This window comes from Ahaetulla prasina, chromosome 3 (assembly GCF_028640845.1).
Source record: "Ahaetulla prasina isolate Xishuangbanna chromosome 3, ASM2864084v1, whole genome shotgun sequence".
NCBI classification, from domain to species: Eukaryota; Metazoa; Chordata; class Lepidosauria; order Squamata; family Colubridae; genus Ahaetulla; species Ahaetulla prasina.
In genome coordinates this window covers 84,973,808-84,992,579 of record NC_080541.1, presented here as the reverse complement: position 1 = coordinate 84,992,579, position 18,772 = coordinate 84,973,808, and the positions used below count along the sequence as shown (strand labels likewise).

The 18,772-nt window shown below is 37.0% G+C and overlaps 1 protein-coding gene across 1 annotated transcript in view; it reads left to right on the top strand.

Annotated features, from left to right (window-relative positions):
- The window catches only part of MYLK4 (myosin light chain kinase family member 4), a 55,075-nt gene extending 50,160 nt beyond the window's left edge, over positions 1–4,915 (top strand). The window contains 1 exon segment of the mRNA XM_058175223.1: positions 1,173–4,915. The gene's annotated coding sequence lies outside the window, so the exon portion shown is untranslated.
- Positions 4,916–18,772: the final 13,857 nt, after the last annotated feature.

The window sequence follows — 18,772 nt, the reverse complement described above, 5'->3', positions numbered from 1 at the left end:
GAGAGAAGCAACCTAGAACTAAGGAGAACTTTCCTGACAGTTAGAAAAATTAATCAGTAGAACAACTTGCCTCCAGAGGTTGTAAATGCTCCAACGCTGGAAGTTTTTAAGAAGATGTTGGATAACTATTTATCTGAAATGGTGTAGGGTTTCCTGCCTAAACAGAGGGTTGGACTAGAAGACCTCCAAGGTCCCTTCCAACGCTGTTATTCTATTCTAACTTGCAATGTGCACAGTGGGCTTCATACAAAAAGCAATCTCTCCTTGTTTTTTAGAATGATACAATTCACCAAATAGATTGTTACAGAGCCAGTTCATTGCTGTGATTACGGCATCAGACTATAGACTGAGAGATGGTGATTCCAGTCCCACCTTGGCACAAAGTCACTTGGTTGATCTTGGGCTAATCACTCTCTCTCTCTCTCTCAGCCCTAGGAAGGCAAACTAGTTCTGAAAATCTTTCCAATAAAACTCCAGAGACCTGTCTAGGTAAGCACCAGGAGTCAACACTGACTCAATAGCAAAGAGAAAAAATCTTCTGAAATTTTTCATGAAAGATATTTTCATTTCTTACAATTTAGACTTTGACTGGTCTTTCTTCCACAACTGAGAAGGCTCACAGATATCACATAACATTTGCCACTAGAGCTCCAATATTTCATTCCCAATGCTCCACTTCCCAATTCCAAATAATGGGATTATGGTGTTTGTATCAAAGCAGACGTCTCCAGCCGTGAAGCAGAGAGCAATGATTCTCTCAGCTGGAAAATGCTGAGAAGCAGAGAGCAAGATAAGAAATTAAAATATGAGATTAAGTGTACAACAGTATTTGTGCTAAGTCTTAAACTAGTCTGCTGCTCTCAAATATGGTAGAGGGTGAAGTATAGTAATGGATGGTCACCTATCAGACCAATCAGTTCTGTTCATGAAATGCCCAAAATGTCAATGCTTATCGATATCCTATCCTGGTCTACAAAATACTTTGGGATGGTCTTAACAGTGATCACAGTTATGACCGCTATCTAGCCTTTTTTGACCACACACTGCAGACTGTGGTCCTGTAAATATTCAACTCTAAACTATGATTCAGAGTAACCTTTTGATGCAGTTGTGATACTTTTGAAAGTATATATTGTGGATTTAACCTGTGGCTTATTCTGTTTCTTTCACAGGAGAAGCTGCTGTGTAATCACTGTTTTTGTGATGTTTGGAAACACAGATGAGTTTTTCTGAGGCTTCACCTTCCTCTCCTACTCCCCGAGATGACTTGAGGTTTTTACTAAGTGGACCAACAACCACTTGAGCTGCAGGATTTACATCCCAGTAGTGCCGAGCTACTTTCTTCTTCCCCTGCTTTCTTTAAGTCTTCAGTGTCAATTGGTATTTCCAGGAAAGAATGCCATTTGAAGACAGTACTGATTTGTGCTTGAGATTGGTATCTTCGCTTACAGTCAGCGTGATATTTCTGGTGTTTCCAGAAGTTTTAGCTGTTGAAAGTACGGTGAGATGAACAGACTCCTGCTCAGCAACAGAGGTTGACTTTGATTTTGTGATGGCTGCTTTCAAAACTACTGCATTGAAAAACATGCTGTTAGAAAAAAATGGTTGAAACTATGTGTGATGTGTAATGGTTCAGAGAAGGTGGTCTCCCTTTTCCCTGCAAACACAGAATGACTCTGCTATTGTCATGCGTGAACGACATGATAAGATGTTCCCTGGAATATCTTCTCCATGCCTGCTGCTAACATATAGTAATGTTCTAATATCGTTTAAAGAGGGAACTTTGGAAAAAGTTGCATTTGGCAAAGATGGGTCTCGAATGCAGGTTTTTCTTTCATTTAGTTTGAATTTGCTAGTGAATTGTGAATCTTCTTCATAGACTTTGAATGTTTCTACCGTATTTAAAATTGCCATAGGTTAAAAACAAGTGGACTCTCCAAGTTTCTGAAAGCTGGTGCAGTGAAGGATTGGGAGTTTACAAATGGGAGCTGTGAATAGATAGAAACTCCCCTAGTGACCTTAGGCAATAAGCTGTCTCTCAGCTTTAGCTCCCTGGGTGTTTGCAAAGGGGGTTGTGGGTTGGGGTGGAGGAGTCGGGTGGAGTGGAGTGGGCAAAGGGAACTAAAGATGTCCTATGCTTCATGATATCTTTTTTTTAATTTCTTTTTGTCACAACAGTATACACAAACAATTGTCATAGATAAAACAACATATCTTGAAGAAAATATATATATTTAAGTAAAAAATATGCATCAACTATATCAATTTGGAACAATAGGACAGGAACGGTAGGCACTTTTGTGCTCTTATGCACGCCCCGTCATGCAAGTGAAGGAACATGATCTGTACTCTTTGTGAAATGACATCATGCTGCATGTGACATATTGTTGCATGCACTGGATGTCTCTGCTCAGCCCATCATCTCAACATTGTCCCAGCTTCTGCCAACCTAGCAGTTCGAAAGCACGTAAAAAATGCAAGTAAAAAAATAGGACCACCTTTGGTGGGAAGGTAACAGCGTTCCCTGCACCTTTAGCATTTAGTCATGCCGGCCACATGACCATGGAGACATCTTTAGACAGTGCTGGCTCTTCGGCTTTAAAACGGAGATGAGCACCGCCCCCTAGAGTCAGGAACGACTAGCACGTATGTGCGAGGGAAACCTTTACCTTTACCTTAATAAGTTATAGTAGAATTTTGTCAAGGGAACTGTAAACTAAATGGAGTGAAGAATTAGTTGCACAGGGATATAATTGTCAGTGGTTCTCTTATTTACAATTATTAGAAAGGGTTCAAGTAGACAAAAGAATTTATAGTTTTGGACATGGTAAGACTGAGTCTGAAACAGAACTGCACCAAAATTAGTTTAGTAAGGCAATTGTTAAATCATATAAGTGTTTATTGATGTTTGAAACAGGCGAAAACAAATGAAAGAATTATGATAAAGTAGGCAAAAATGTTGGATATAATACACAGATGGAATAATGGAAAAATATGTTGCTGAAAGGTTTGAAATTTACCTTATATTATAATCTTAAAATGATTTTTTATAAAATGATGTACCATAAGTATATGTACCATTGAGATCTATCTATCTATCTATCTATCTATCTATCTATCTATCTATCTATCTATCTATCTGTCTGTCTGTCTGTCTGTCACCTATCCTTCAAATTTATGTTGGAAGCATGAACAACAAGAGGGGACATTTTATTATGTTTAGTGGATGTGTAAAAAGTTAGAAAATTCTGGATCCAAACCCATACATTGATTCAGTGGATTTTCAAGATTAATATAAAATTGAAAACAGAGGGGTTTTTTGAGGGAATTGATGGACAAAAGTTATGGAATGTTGTTGTACAGTATAATTGCAGTAAAATTATTGTATGCACAAAAATGGAAATATATGGCATTATCCCAGCGGAAGAATGATTGATGAAAATGATGGAACTTACCAAGATGGCTAAATCAATTTCTTTGATCAGACAAAGTATCTATGTTTGTTGCTAACTGGAATCTTTATAGAATTTTTTGTGTAAAAACAGGAAAAAAATGAACTTATTATTTATGATTTAAATGATTAGACAGAATGGATTACAGAGAGGAGACTGTTATGTTGTAATCATACAGAAAGAAGTAGATTGATCATTGTACTTGTAACTGCTGTAAAGAAGATTGGAAGCTACGTCTGTATGTTTTTCTTTCTTTTTTATTTTTGTTTTACCTTTTTTCCCTTTCTTGCAGTTTAACTTTTTCTTCAATTTATTTCTTTATCTTTATCTTACTTTATATCAGTTTGTATTTATTTTCATTTTCCTTTTTAAAAAACCTTTAATAAAATTATAATATTACCACAGCTACATCTGGTCTACCTGCTTAGTTGTAAACTCAGCTGAAATAAGATACTAGAAATTGTATGCTATAAATACATGCATGCACACGCATCTACATGTGGGTTTCTCTATAAACAATGCAGGTTAACAAACATCCAAAGCTAATAACAAAAAAAAAACATCTTGTGTACTAACAAAGAAAAAAACCCAAATATGAAATAGATTTAACATTATTTTTTTATTTTTTTCTGTTCTGTATTTTATCTTTGGTGATAAAAGAAAAATAAATGTGTTTACAAAAAACCCTGCAGAATCAATTATCAGTGAGTGGGAATTTATATTAGCTGCATTACTAAACAATTCCCTCCAAATGTACACTGCCTAAGGAATTAAAATATTATGAATTTGGTTGTTTGGATAAGTTGTGAGAGATCAGTATCTATTTTACCAAATAGCAAAAAAAAAAAAAAAAGTCTTAGGGCAGTTTCTTGGGGAAAAATATTTTGTTTCCTTGAGGCTGATTATTTCTTTATCCAACTTCATAAGACCTTTGGCTATAGAAAAATAATCTCTGAGGAAATAGATTTATAAAGGATTTTGCATCACATAATGCGCCAGAAGATAAGGAGAAAGTAAATATATGCTATGAGTCAAGGGAATGTCTGCTAAGAGATCCTGCAAATCCAATCCTTACCTGTTCAGTTAATAAATGGACACCAACTTGGTTGGGGTGTGTATGTTCATTTAAAGAAATAATGTTAAGAAACATTACATTTGCTATTTCTACCATAAACCTATCTCTACCCATTGTTTTTAATTACGTGTAGCTAATTAAGTCCAGGACTGTCCACAGGAAGAGAGCCCCCCCAAAAGTCAATATGATTTATATTGATATATTGACCATCAATTGTGTTGTAAATGTTGTACCTTGATGAACGTATCTTTTCTTTTATGTACACTGAGAGCATATGCACCAAGACAAATTCCTTGTGTGTCCAATCACACTTGGCCAATAAAAATTCTATTCTATTCTATTCTAAAAATATGGTACACAACCATTAAATAAAAGCCTCTACCCCTTTTTTATATGTATTGTGATTAATTAAAACAGTCTAAATATCCATTTCTTTGTCAGGACAGAAGTTCAAGAGATAGACATATAGCTTACTCCCTGCTCTCACCTGAATGAAAAAAGTTTCTGACTGAAATCACACATTGCATGAAGCTATGATTTTAAAAAATGTTATTCTGAACTAGTCAAAGTGGTTCACATTCAATAAAATTGTAAACTAATGAAAAGCAATTCTGCTACAGTTGGGTATTAAGCATGAACTAGTCATGGATATATACATCTAATATTGGTCCTTTAAACCCAAAATGTCTACTCAGAAGAATAGTTCTTGTTAACGACTGCCTCATTTAGTGATCATTCATATTTACAGTGGTGATGTGACCAATCCCTCGCATTTACAATCTTTGCAGTTTTGTAAAGGTAAACATAGTTGAAATTAGATCATAAGAACAGTTTTGATTTCCCTTAATGAAATCCATATTCTTCAGATAAATGATGTGTGATTCAATGACCACTGAAAAGAAACCAAGAAGATGATGAGAATTGGCTTAATACCATTCTCCTTTATTTCTGTCCTCCTCCTTGTCTTATTCCTTCTTTATCAAAAGCCACTTGCTTTCTTGCCAGAGAGCAAAAGCTGTCACTGCTCTTTTCTTCTTCCTTTTATAGTGGTTATCTGGATAAATGCAGTCTCAGATTCTTGTGTATTATGTAATTGTGTGATAAGGAGAAAAGGAAGAAAGAAGATGGCAGTGAGAGACTTCAAGTTGCTATAAATGCATTGAGAGTTCATTTTGAAAAGTACATTCACTTGGGAAAAAAATACTCATTTCCTTCCAAAAAGACAGAAAACATCTGCCTGTTTTTGAAGATAGTACATGAACTAAAAATTGAAGATGTACAAGCAGTTCTTGGAATACTGGACTATGAAGGCCTTCTTAAGTTGAAAGATGAAAGTTAGACTGGCATTTGCTATCCAATTAAGATGAAAGCAGAGCTTGTTTCAAGTGAGGTGCAACTGCTACAGACCTACAGAACTGATTCTTTTAAAAGATCCCATGCAAGATCAATGGAATGCTTGTGACTATAAATACAGTACATTTGGCCTTGACAATTCCCCTGAAGCGTGTCATAATCCTAAAAGCAATTCATTGGATTCCCACAACTATATCTCATAGAATGAGTAACGAAGTACATGTTGCGCAATAAATACAATTGTACTGACATGTCATATGTACATAATGCTTGCAATAGTTGTGGCTTTGAAATATTATTCTGAATAAGAATATTCTGTTTCAAGGCAAACTTTGAGCGCTAATATTTTAAGAGTTTGTTGAATAATACAGAATGCCAAGTGCTACTTCAACAGTCTTCATAAATTCTACATTTATAAACTTTGATTAGCATGTTTTAAAATTGTTTCTTTTGTAAATAGTGTAACCTTAGTTTGTTCTCTTACAGTTATTCCAATATTTAAAAAAATACTTCATCACCCTTCCAGTGTATGTTACCCTATGCGTGCTTGCTTATTTGTTCTGTTTGGGGATATTATGTTCATATGTTCAAATATGTTCAAATACAATATATGTTCATATAATTTGGAATTGTGAATTAATATGGCAGAACAAGACAGGCACTTTATAAGATGTAGCATTGCGCTTAGCTTATATTTTGAAGAAAAATGATTCGTTTGCATGATCTGCATAAAGTGCTTTAAATGCTGATAATAACTTTCTGCTTCCTTAGTTTGAGTGTTTTTTCTCATTCATACTACTACTTTAGTTTTATCACATGGTTGTTCTTTTCAGAGCTTATTTGATTCTTAAAACAAGTAAAGAGATATAACAGAAATATTCAAGATTTATTAGAAAAATGGCTGCTGCCAACAGAATGGGCTAGGTGACTTTTTATTAAATGGCTAGATAATGCCGCAAACAAAGGAAAATTAAAGAGCAAGAAGCCAACAGTGTCATCAACTCACACAAAAAAAGGTTTGTAATGTCTTTTTATGTGAAGAGTGGCATAATAGCCTAGAGGTGAAGACACTTGCCTCCTACTCAGAAGGTTGAGAGTTCAATCCTAGGCAGCAGCAGATGTTTCTCTATTAGGGCACAAACATAAAATATCTGCTGCAAACTCCGTGTAGGCATCAGGAAGGACATCCGGCCAGTAAATGATCACCACCTTCAATTGACCTGACTCCACCCTGACTAAAGGGTCATAAAAAGAAAAAAAATGTCTTTTTATGTGTCATTCAGAAAAGGATGCTACATCTTTACAGTTCATTTTCAATTTAAGTAGGGTTTAAAATGAATATCATGTTTCTAAATTAACATGCCATCTTATTAAGATTGAAAACATAGCAATTATGAATCTGGAATAAATTATCTTGATTACTCACAACTTGTGGATTGTTGTGCCTTTATGTTCCAATTTTCACCCTTCTGATTTTGAATGTTTAATTACCATCTTTAAATTTATTTACATCTCTTGACTGCTTAGTAATTGCTCAATATAACATACAGTGAGTAGTTGATTCAAAATCATTACAGACCAGCTACCAAAGGCTGCCACAACAGATGGGAACATCAAGTGTTACTGAATGTCAAACAGTTGCCTTTAATTGCGGTTTGTTGTTACATCTGAATTTGTTTCAGGTTAATTATAATGTGCTACATCATTCTGCCCGCAAGGCACAATGACAGAACTGGTAGAAAACAGAACCATATGTGGAGCTAAATGATTCTTTGGCGATCCACCATTATCACCACAAGGATATGAGTCTCTACACTTCACATTCCTGACCCCATGGAGTAGAGTGTAGGGAACCACACTCAAAAGGTCTGAGGTGAAGTCTCAGATAAATGAGTTATTATGGACAGGGTAGATTCAAGCCTCAGGATTCCCTTTCAAGTTCAGGAGAGATGAATGTGCAATAAGGCCCCTTAGGACTGTTTTCTGGTCTGATGTATTTCCCAGACTTGATGTAAGTACTAGAAAGCTGGTTGTCTGTGTTGACTCGCCAACATAGTAATATCTTCTGCTTTCAGGACATGCCTGCTCAACCACTGACAGGAAATTTGGCATTTATACACCCTTCAGGTCTAGCTCACAATCCACCACCCAGTTCTGACTTAGCTCTGATATTACGGTGTCTGAATTTTACAGTGTAAGTCATGGGGAGAAAGTATTTTTCATCAAGAGACTATTTTGGCATTACTTTGGTGATGAATATAATCAGTGCTCTAATCCAGGACAGGTACAAAGAATTCAATCTAGTAGTTACAATTTGAGTCTGTCCCTGGAATACACTAAAGTCTAATGAAAGGTTCACTGGGCAGCTGATCAGGCCACTGAGTGTTCTGGCTTTGACTTCAATTAAGAATAATTTTGCCAAAAGTGATGGAATTAATTATAGAAGAAAGAAGCGCTTGGAGTTTATTTAGTGACTCACTGTTTTTCACAGTTTCTTTGGCTGTGACAATCCCACCTTTCTGAATGGCGCTTCTGTTCTACTCATTTTGCAACATGTTTATTTGGAAATATGGTCAAGATGAATTTAGCAGAAGAGGATCTGGCCTACAAATAATATATTAATATAATAAATGTACAGACAAAATTACAGGCCACTACAGCGCAATCCACATCACATTTAAAAATCTCATTTATTTCAACCACATTAAGTTCAAATGCTGCAAGATGTTGTGTTATGTCCTGCACCGGCAGTGGCGGCCCCTAGTGGTGGAGATGGTTTCTTGTTCTGTTCTGATTGGCTCCCGCTTTTTCTCCCGCCGAGAAAAAAAGGGCTGTCAAAGCAGGCGCGCTGTTCTTGTGTTGTTGCTGGTCTCTGTGAGTTAAAAATAAACGTTATGTGTGAACATCTGTGGAGCCTCAATTATTACGGAACCCACAGAATTTAATATGTTGACTTCGGGATCAGGTTAACCATATTTCAACTTCGCTTGTGAGTATTTTATCAATTTAGCATCTCAGGGAGCATTAGGGTTTATGCTGGCTTAACTAGTAAAACGTTTACTTCATTTGATGTAGACCTGGGACTTTTAGTGAAAAGTAATAAGGTAACTTAAAGTCCACTGAATGAAGAACAATTAATAATGTATGGTTGGACTGGTAACTCTCAAGTACCAGATGGTTTATATTCCTCATGGAAGAGGTTCTCTATTCTTTCCCTTTGGAAATCTTTTATTTTTCAAAGGCCCTCACAAGCAACCCCTTTTGGGGGAGTTTTTGGGAGACCAAGAGGGGTTACAGGTGACATGGAAAATCATCGATATCTCCCCCCCCCATCCCCCATGCTCTTCCAGCTGAGATGAGGTGAGACTCCACTTTCAGCAATCATATAAACTTGGGTTATTTGACTAAGGAACTAAAGGAAATCCCAAATTTGAAGCAATCGCTGACTAAATTATTGTGATCCATAGCAATGGCTCATTTCAGAGAACAGATCTGATAACATTTAGGTTATATTTATAGCTCACTTAACCTCCTAGATATTCAGAATACCTTATTTATCATCTCTGTTTACATTTTATACTCACAAAAACCCTGGAAATTACAATAAACTGATATGTAACTGGCTGAGGCCATCTGGTCAAAAGCAATCCAGTGAGCCTGACAGCAGATTAGAGATTTCAGCCTCGTTGGAGATTTCAACCTAACATTCACTATATCCGTAATGGCAGAAATGGCTCTGCATGCCATCTGTGGCACGTGTGCCATAGCACATGTGCTACAGATGGCATGCAGAGCCATTTCTGTGGGCACGTAATCAGCTCCACCGCGCATGCGTGCACGCTTCCTGCCGCCAACTGATTTTCAGGTCTCTGACGCACATGTGGGAGACGCATGTGCATGCCCATGCCACCCTTCCTCTCCCAGGAATCTCCACGTGGCCCGTTTTGGATGCCAGGTAAAGTAAAGGGCTCTTGCAGAGGCTCTGGAAGGGTGAAAAACAGGCCATTTCCAGCCTCCGGAGGGCCTCTGGAGAGCCAGGAAAAACTGTTTTGCCCTCCCGGAGGCTATGGAAGGCAAAAAATAGGCCTATTGGAAGTCCAGAAATGGGCCGTTTCTGGCCTCCGGAAGCTTCGGGGAGACCTGCTAGGCACAAAATGGAGCATGGGGGGGTCGCACGTGCATGCGCAGGGGGGCGGGGTGTGCATGAGGGGCATTGCATTATGGATGTGGGCACACACACTCGCGCTATCACATGCACACACACGCTTTTGCCACCCAAGGGAAAAAAGGTTAGCCATCGCCGCACTATAGTAAGTCACAGTCTTAAATACTACCATGAAGCTTATAAGTATAGGCAGAGCTCTAACTTGAAAGTACGTTCTATGACTGTTTCAAGTATAATCTCTGATATTTTCATATATGGCTGGGAAAGAACCATTGAAAAATCCCTGTTTGTTAGGGATGGAATATATGACCACAGTACTTTAAGGTAAGATATGTAAATATATTTTTGTATACTGCTATTTTCCTGTAAACCGCATTAACATTGCCTATAAAACCTGGGCTCCTAAACAAACTTTAAACGTAATAGTAAACTACATTATAAGAAACCACGACTTTTTATACCAATGCCATTTCCCCCCCTTTTCTCAGACTATTTTTAACAAGCTACTGTCTGGTCATAAATATTGTGGGATTTGTGGATAGCAGTCAAAAGTGAAAAATGACCACATTGCTGAAATGCAATTATTTTAATTGGTCACGTCACTTTTCTAGGAAATTTGGGTTAGCAACAAGTTGCTTGGGTTATTTTCCCATGCCGCTCTATGGTTTAGAGAGAAAAAGAACCTTAAACCTGTGAGAATTAATTTAGTATATAGTGGTGTCAGTTCAGATATAATATGAATAATCTTCAGCAGCATTTTTAGCTAATCTATACACATTTTTTTATTTTCTTTGCTTTACTGAGTACACATGGTATCCAACCGTCTTGGTTTTATTCAGAACTTAAACTCTTTATTAGTGTAGTCACAATTCATTAAAAACCTAGACAGACAGACAGGAAGTGCTACCTTCCGTAACCCAATAGTACATATTTCAGCACTGATTGTAACCTACTACTCTAGTGCTGATTCTGCCAAATGTATCAGTGGTGAGTTTCAAAATTTTTTACTACCAGTTCTGTGGGTGGGCATTGGTGGGCGTGGCATGGCTTGGTGGGTGTGACTTGGTGGGTGTTACGGGAAGGATACTGTAAAATCTCCATTCCCTCCGCACTCCAGGGGAAGGATATTGCAAAATCCCCATTTCCTCCCGGTCAGCTGGAACTTGGGAGGCAGAGAACAGATGGGGGCGGGGCCAGTTAGAATTTTTACTACCGGTTCTCCGAATTACTCAAAATTTCCGCTACCAGTTCTCCAGAAATAGTCCGAACCTGGTGAAACCCACCTCTGAAATGTATGGATGTGTAAAAGTTATGTTGCTGACTTTTCCTTTTTCCATTGAAGAAGAGGACAACCAGCCTGCCAGATATCTCTATTAGAAACAGACTTTTGATAAATGTACTGTACACTAACTTCTCCAGCTCCCTGTCACCCCTGGGGGGCCATCTTTTTCTTTGGATCTTCAATGCTGCCACACTTGGTGGATGGGGATGCTGTGGGAACTTGGAGGGGGGAGGGTTGGATGGCGATGGGATGAGATGTATAGCCATAACAACATTCTTTCACTGGGAGTCATGGACGTTCAGCCTGCACCTGGAGAGGCATGACTGGGAAACAACTCCAGTTAGGATGGTGACCTGATTGGACCATGTGATGGACATGTGGGTGCAGGGGAAGGGACTTGGACTTTCCTTTGGGTGGGGGGAAATCCAGGTGACTTCAGATTCGGGTTTTCCCAGAAGTGCCAATATGACATCTCTAATAAAATGGAACTTCGAGGCAATGCCTGCTTCAAAGTCTTACTTGGTTAGGGTGTTACTTGGAACCCTGACACTCCCATTTTGAAAACTAGTTACTGAAATACAGGTAGTCTTGGACTTATGACTATTTGATTAGTGACTATTTGAAGTTGCAACAACACTGAAAAAAGTGACTTACGACTTGTCCGTGCACTTACAACCCCACAGTCATGTGATCAAAATTTGGCATGTCTTTACAACAGTGGCAGTGTCCTGGGCAGGGGTGAAATCCAGCAGGTTCTGACAGGTTCTGGAGAACTGGTAGCAGAAATTTTGAGTAGTTCGGAGAACGGGCAAATACCACCTCTGGCTGCCCCCCAAGTGGGGTGGGAATGGAGATTTTGCAGTATCCTTTCCCTGGCCATGCCCACCAAGCCACACCACGCCCACCAAGCCATGCCCACAGAACCGGTAGTAAAAAAATTTGGATTTCACCACTGGTCCTGACCCCACATGATCATTGTTTGCAACCTTCCAAGCTGTCTTCCAACAAGCAAAATTGGGTACAACTCACTTAACTACCACCTTGTGTAACCACGGAAATTCTCGTCCTGTTGTGTCATAAGTCGAGGACTACCAGTATGTGTTTTGTAAATTAAATTAAATCGGACTTGGAGGAAGACTAAAGCAATTCAAAATAGGCAGAGTGAAAATGGGGGAAAAAAATACATCTAAATTATGTGGGCAGGAAATGTACTGAATTTTCACAGAGTTATGGAGGCTGTATAACAGTCATGCTTTCTATAATAGGGACAAGCAGAGAAATGGCTAGATGGCTTCATTCAATCAATCAATCAGTTGGATAATATGTACAGAATTTGCATAAACTCAAACAACAGATTTTATGATATTTTGATTCTTCTACAGAAACAAGGTCAGATAATTCAGTATGGAAGTCAACAGAGAACTGTGAATTAGGAGAATGTAGTGGCATTTCTAAACTTCCTCTCTCTAAATATCCAGAAAACTAGAGGAGGAAGAAAATGATTTGGCTGCAATTCAATATTCAAATAACTTAAGCCAAATTTCTTTGTGGAACTAATTTAGATAAAAGCCAAGAAATTGGGTTTAGAATGTTTACAGAAAAGAAAGAGTAAGAATTGATTGTTCTGATCTTATATTTCACTGAACAGATTAAGTAAAATGGGTAAAAGATGCACATTCTCCTATTCTTTCTTTTTGAAGATTTGAGGAAATCATCCCAAAAGGTGAGAGTACTGGTGAGCAGAAGCAGGCATCCATATTTAGAAAGTGACTTTGAGGTCTCTAATAAAAGAAGTCTTCACCTTCCTTTAGAAACATAAAGTCTGTTTGGAATCAGGTTCCAGTTTTGGACACCATGTGGCAAAGTCCATTCTGTTTTCCTGATGGGTAGTACGAATGTGCTTTGCTATTGTATATTTTCATGAGGTTTTGCAATATAGCCAACAATCCTAAAATTACCTGGAATTTACCTATCTAATAAGGGTAATAATAATAATAATAATAATAATAATAATAATAATAATAATAATAATAATGGTAATAATAAGGTAATAATACCATAAGGGCCATGCATAAGAGCACAAACGTGCCTACCATTCCTGTCCTATTGTTTTTCTTTTTCTCCTTCTTATATATATATATATATGCTTATTCTTCCTAATATTTACTCTTATATATGTTTATACACTATATAATCTTTTCTGTATGATACTTATATATATTGTTGTGACAAAATAAATAAATAAATAATATAAATTAGACCTGAGATTCTGCTTAGTTTTTTCAAACTAAGCAGAAGACAAGGTAGCTATGGATCAGTTGTGATGAAAGGCAAACATATAATCATGATTATTATTTTTTTAGAAAAAAGTTTTTTTTTATTTTTTCAAAAATAAACCACATACAGTATGCTTTTTGAACAATACTATAATCATGATTTAGATCACGGGTGTCACACTTGCCATGTCACATTGCTGTCACGTGACATATCACAATGTTTTTTCCCTTTGCGGAGCTGGGGTGGGCGTGGCCTGCATGTGATGCATCGGGCCCAGGGACCGCCAGTTTGACACCCCTGATTTAGAATGATCTCCACAGCTTTTCTTTTGATGTATTTTTATATTTAAAAATCACTGATGTTCCTCTGATGTTATATCACTGATTGGTGATATAATACTGTCATTGTTATCAGGGTAAAGAAGTTCTGTTCCTAAGGATAGAATAGATTATTCTTTACTGACTATGTATCATTGGACACTCAAGGAATTTGTTTCTGATGCCTAAGCTCTCAGTGTACATGCAAACAACAAAGTGATATAATCATAAGATACCAATAGGAGAAGGTAATAGGAAAGATGAGAAGGATAATAGTAATATAGCCCTAATTCATGGGTAAAAATCCTTAGGCATAAATAGTGCTGTGGGAATTAGGTGTTTAGCAGAGTGATGGCAAGTGGGGAAAGCTGTCGTGTCCAGTTGTTTTGGCATATGATGCTGTACAGTGGCATCCTGAGTGAGGGAGTTGAACGAGTTTATAACTAGGATATAGAATAGAATAGAATAGAATTTTTATTGGCCAAGTGTGATTGGACACACAAGGAATTTGTCTTGGTGCATATGCTCTCAGTGTACATAAAAGAAAAGATACGTTCATCAAGGTACAACATTTACAACACAATTGATGGTCAATATATCAATATAAATCATAAGAATTGCCAGCAACAAAGTTACAGTCATACAGTCATAAGTGGAAAGAGATTGGTGATGGGAACTATGAGAAGATTAATAGTAGTGCAGATTTAGTAAATAGTTTGACAGTGTTGAGGGAATTATTTGTTTAGCAGAGTGATGGCCTTCGGGAAAAAACTGTTCTTGTGTCTAGTTGTTCTGTTGTGCAGTGCTCTATAGCGTTATTTTGAGGGTAGGAGATGAAACAGTTTATGTCCTGAATGTGAGGGATCTGTAAATATAAATATAATGTAAATATAAATATAATGTAAATATGTAAATATGAGGGGTCAATAGATATTTTCTCAGTCTTCTTTCTGGAGAGTTATTGTTAAAGCTAACCATGGCAGTGAAAAACAGTAAATGAATCTAAAAATGACATTTATGGTATTTTCAGCTCCCCTCAAAACTTTTTTTTTTAAATACAAAAATGGTTTCCCTCCAAATTTCCATCTAGACTTAAATACTTGTAAAGGAGCTTCTTTTTAAAAGAAGTGTGCAGATGACCAGTAGGGGTCAGCTTTGCTATATTTTATTCAGTAAAATGTACTTGAAGGTTTCTCAATAATTTTGAAAAGCCAGTTTTGAAAATGTACTTCTTATATGTTTTGAAATTTCTTCTGACGTTTCAGGAGACCAGATTCTTTTTAACAAATTAGGCAACATCTAATATTATTACATAATATAATTTTATAATTCATAGTATATAGGTATGTATATACTATATATATATGTATGTATGTATGTATGTATGTATGTATGTATATAAGTATATACATAGTATATACAAAAGCAGGAAATGTAAGCTGCTTTTTGATTATAGGAAGAAAATAAATTAATTTGCAATAACAAAATTCCCAATTGAGTGCTGGTTTCAGGTTATGGGAATTGAAATCCTTCAACTCTAGAGAATGTTAAGTTTAAAAAGACCGGTGTAAGTGGATCCTTTATATTTCAGTACTGACAACATTGGATCAAAATGATAAAAGAGATCAAGCTAAATAATCAGTAAAAAAGATATATGCAAAATATGTCAAATTTGACATTGTTAAATTTCAAACCAAATGGCTGAATTGACATTGTTGCTAAGATCTGATTCTGCTAAACAGTGTGTTGCCAACAAGTTCCTTTTCCTCAGACTGACAGGGTACACACAGGAAAGTGAAAATATGCTTTGTATTAGGATAGAGAAGAATGGAAAATATATTTTTGAGGTTGGGAAGTGCAGGTAAACAACAAAAGCAATGCTACATGAAGGTCATATGAATGTGACATTAGTAGAGTCAAATATCTTTGCCCAGCTTTTGGGGAATTTTGGAATTTCATTAGAAACAAATAGTTCACCTATTTTCCACCTAGTCCTACATAACCAGCAATACTGATTTTGGGAGGATTGAATGGAAAGAGGTTTCTACATGCCACTCTTAGTCCTTATGGTAATATGGAATACTAATGTAAGAGCAACAACTACAAAAAGAGTAAACATAAGAAGAAACTACTGAATATAGAAATAATGATAGCACATGTAGAACAGCTTGATAGTGTTACATTTATAAACATTTGCTAGATCATCCCAAGCCTCTGTAGGGCTTCAGAAATAATTTAGAAAAGTTGCTTTGCCACTTGCAGGAATATTTTGCAGTTGAAATGTGAACCAGAAAACATCACGACTGCTTTAAATGTGGCACAGAAGTATTGCGTTTCCTCATGAGCTCCAAGCTTCTCTATGAAAGTGATGCATCTTTATCAGATACCTTTGACTTTCTTCCAAGTACCTGGAGATCACAGCATTTGCAGTAAATAAAAATAATCATTGCACTAGATCAGGGGTCTCCCACCTTGGCAATTTGGGAATTCTGGGAGTTGAAGTCCTCCAGGCTTAAACTTGCCAAAGTGGAAGATCCCTGCACTAGATTATAGATTTAATTAGTTAGTGTTTGTTGTAGTTGTTCAGGTGCAACTTGTTTTTACCATTACCTAAAGCCACTACTAAAAAACACAATTTTATTATGGAAATATGAATACATTCCTATCTATTTCAGTTTGGTGTAGTAAAGGCACCAGGCTAGAAAATAAGAGATCCTGCATGAAGCTAGTTGGGTGGCTTTGAGCCAGTCATTTTGTTCCCACTCCTAAGAATGCTGCAATGGCAAGCCGCTTCTGAAAACTTTGGCGGAAAACCCATAGCGACTTTGTCCAAGTGGTTGCCCAGAGTGAAAACTGACATAATTATATACATTTCCTTTTTTCTCCCTGGCTTGTACTACCTAGCTACTGATTGCACAGTCTATGTCTCAGATTCCTTTAGTAGAAAATAATAAACCTTTGCAAGAAGCCATTCAAAACTATATCTGAGTTAACAAGTGGATTTATTTTTGGGATATAGGGAAGTAAATCATTGTCAATTACTAATATTAATTTTAGCAGCCTAGGAGCAGTATAAACAGATTTTTGCCAAATTTATGCTATAAAGCAGTGATGGCTAACCTTTTTGCCGCCGCGTGCCAAAAGCAGGGGAGTACAGGGGGGGTCGTGTGCACGTGTGCCCACACCCATAATGCAATGCCTCCCTGCAAACCCTGCCCCCATGCATGCGCGAGTGATCCCACACATGCTCCCCCTACACATGTGGGTGACCACCCCATGCTCCCCCCACCCCCCGCACATGTGTGTGCGAATCTCACGGCCCATTTTGGGTCTCCTGCATACACCCTGCCCCCATGCCAGAGACCCAAAAATCAGCTGGCCGGTGGGAGGCACGCACACATGCATGGTGGAGCTGAGCTGGGTGACGGCTCCCATGCTTGCAGAGAGGGCTCTGCGTGCCACCTGTGGCATGCATGCCATAGGTTCGCCATCATGGCTATAAAGTGACATAGCATATGTTGTAGTCCCTGATCTTTTGCAAGGATCATAAGCTCCACAGTGGAGGCACACAACTCACATGGCATCATTATGAAGCCTGTATTATATGGTGATGGGTGACAATGATCCTTTTTTTCCTGAAGCCCTTTTTATGGTGTTTATTCTCTACAAAAACAGATTATTTCCTGATATTTGTTCATTTTAAAAGGCACGCAAAATAGTTACGGTGAAATAAATAGGGCTATGTTTGGAAAAACAACAAATCAAGAAATAAATATGAGGGGAAAATGGTTTTTTTCAATAAGTAAAACTTCAATTTTCAAGACCCATAAAATAATCAAAGAATAACAAGCAAAGAATCAGAAGCAGCAGCTTCACATAGCATTTCTTATCCAGAAAATATGTATTTCTGAGCCTTGGTTTTCCCCTTCATTTTTTATTCTACTTTGATCCATTAGAAAGAAAAATCCAGAATCCATAACTTTATTTTATTGCACTGCTGACAGTAACTTCAAAATTAAATTTTAATTTTAACCAGGCAAAAATGAAGTGATGCTATATTCCAAAGAGTTCAACAGTTTATAGCTCCATTTGAGAAAGAAAACAGACACTTGTTAAAAAATCCTAGCAATATATTTATAATAATTGCCTGAATCAACAACTTCCATGGGCATGGAGTCAAAACAGGCAAGATGCCAGTGTTAAAACTGCATGTACCAATATCTCATATTCATCTAAAAGGATGAGTTTTTATTTCCACCTTATCTGTTTTGTCTCCATCTCATATACATACACCGCTCCATTCTCCCTGGACATCACTAGTCTGAATAGAATAGAATAGAATTTTTACAGAATAGAATAGAATTTTTATTGGCCAAGTGTGATTGGACACACAAGGAATTTGTCTTAGTGCATATGCTCTCAGTGTACATAAAAGAAAAGATACATTCATCAAGGTACAACATATATAATAAAGTATAATTTTCTATCATGGAAAGCAAAGTATTTTCATATGTAAAGAAATATACTGATATTTATGTAGGTGTGGGGTATATTGCATTATATTAAGTATCAAAATATTTTAAACCTTCTAAACAATGTTAGAAATTAAACATTGCATAGATTATAGTCTTCCAGAAATTAATATGGGGAAAATGTTTTTTTTTCCTGCTGTTTTAACTGTTTTTTATTAAGTAAAATGAGGAACATGGTATTTGGAAATGTTACATTTATAGTCAGTTCCCTTGGCTTCCACAATATAATATATATAAAAAGTATAGTCTTTTTGTAGCTAAGGACTATCCTTAGCCCTTTCGTATCTTGTCATAAAATACAGCTTCTATATTTTTCCAA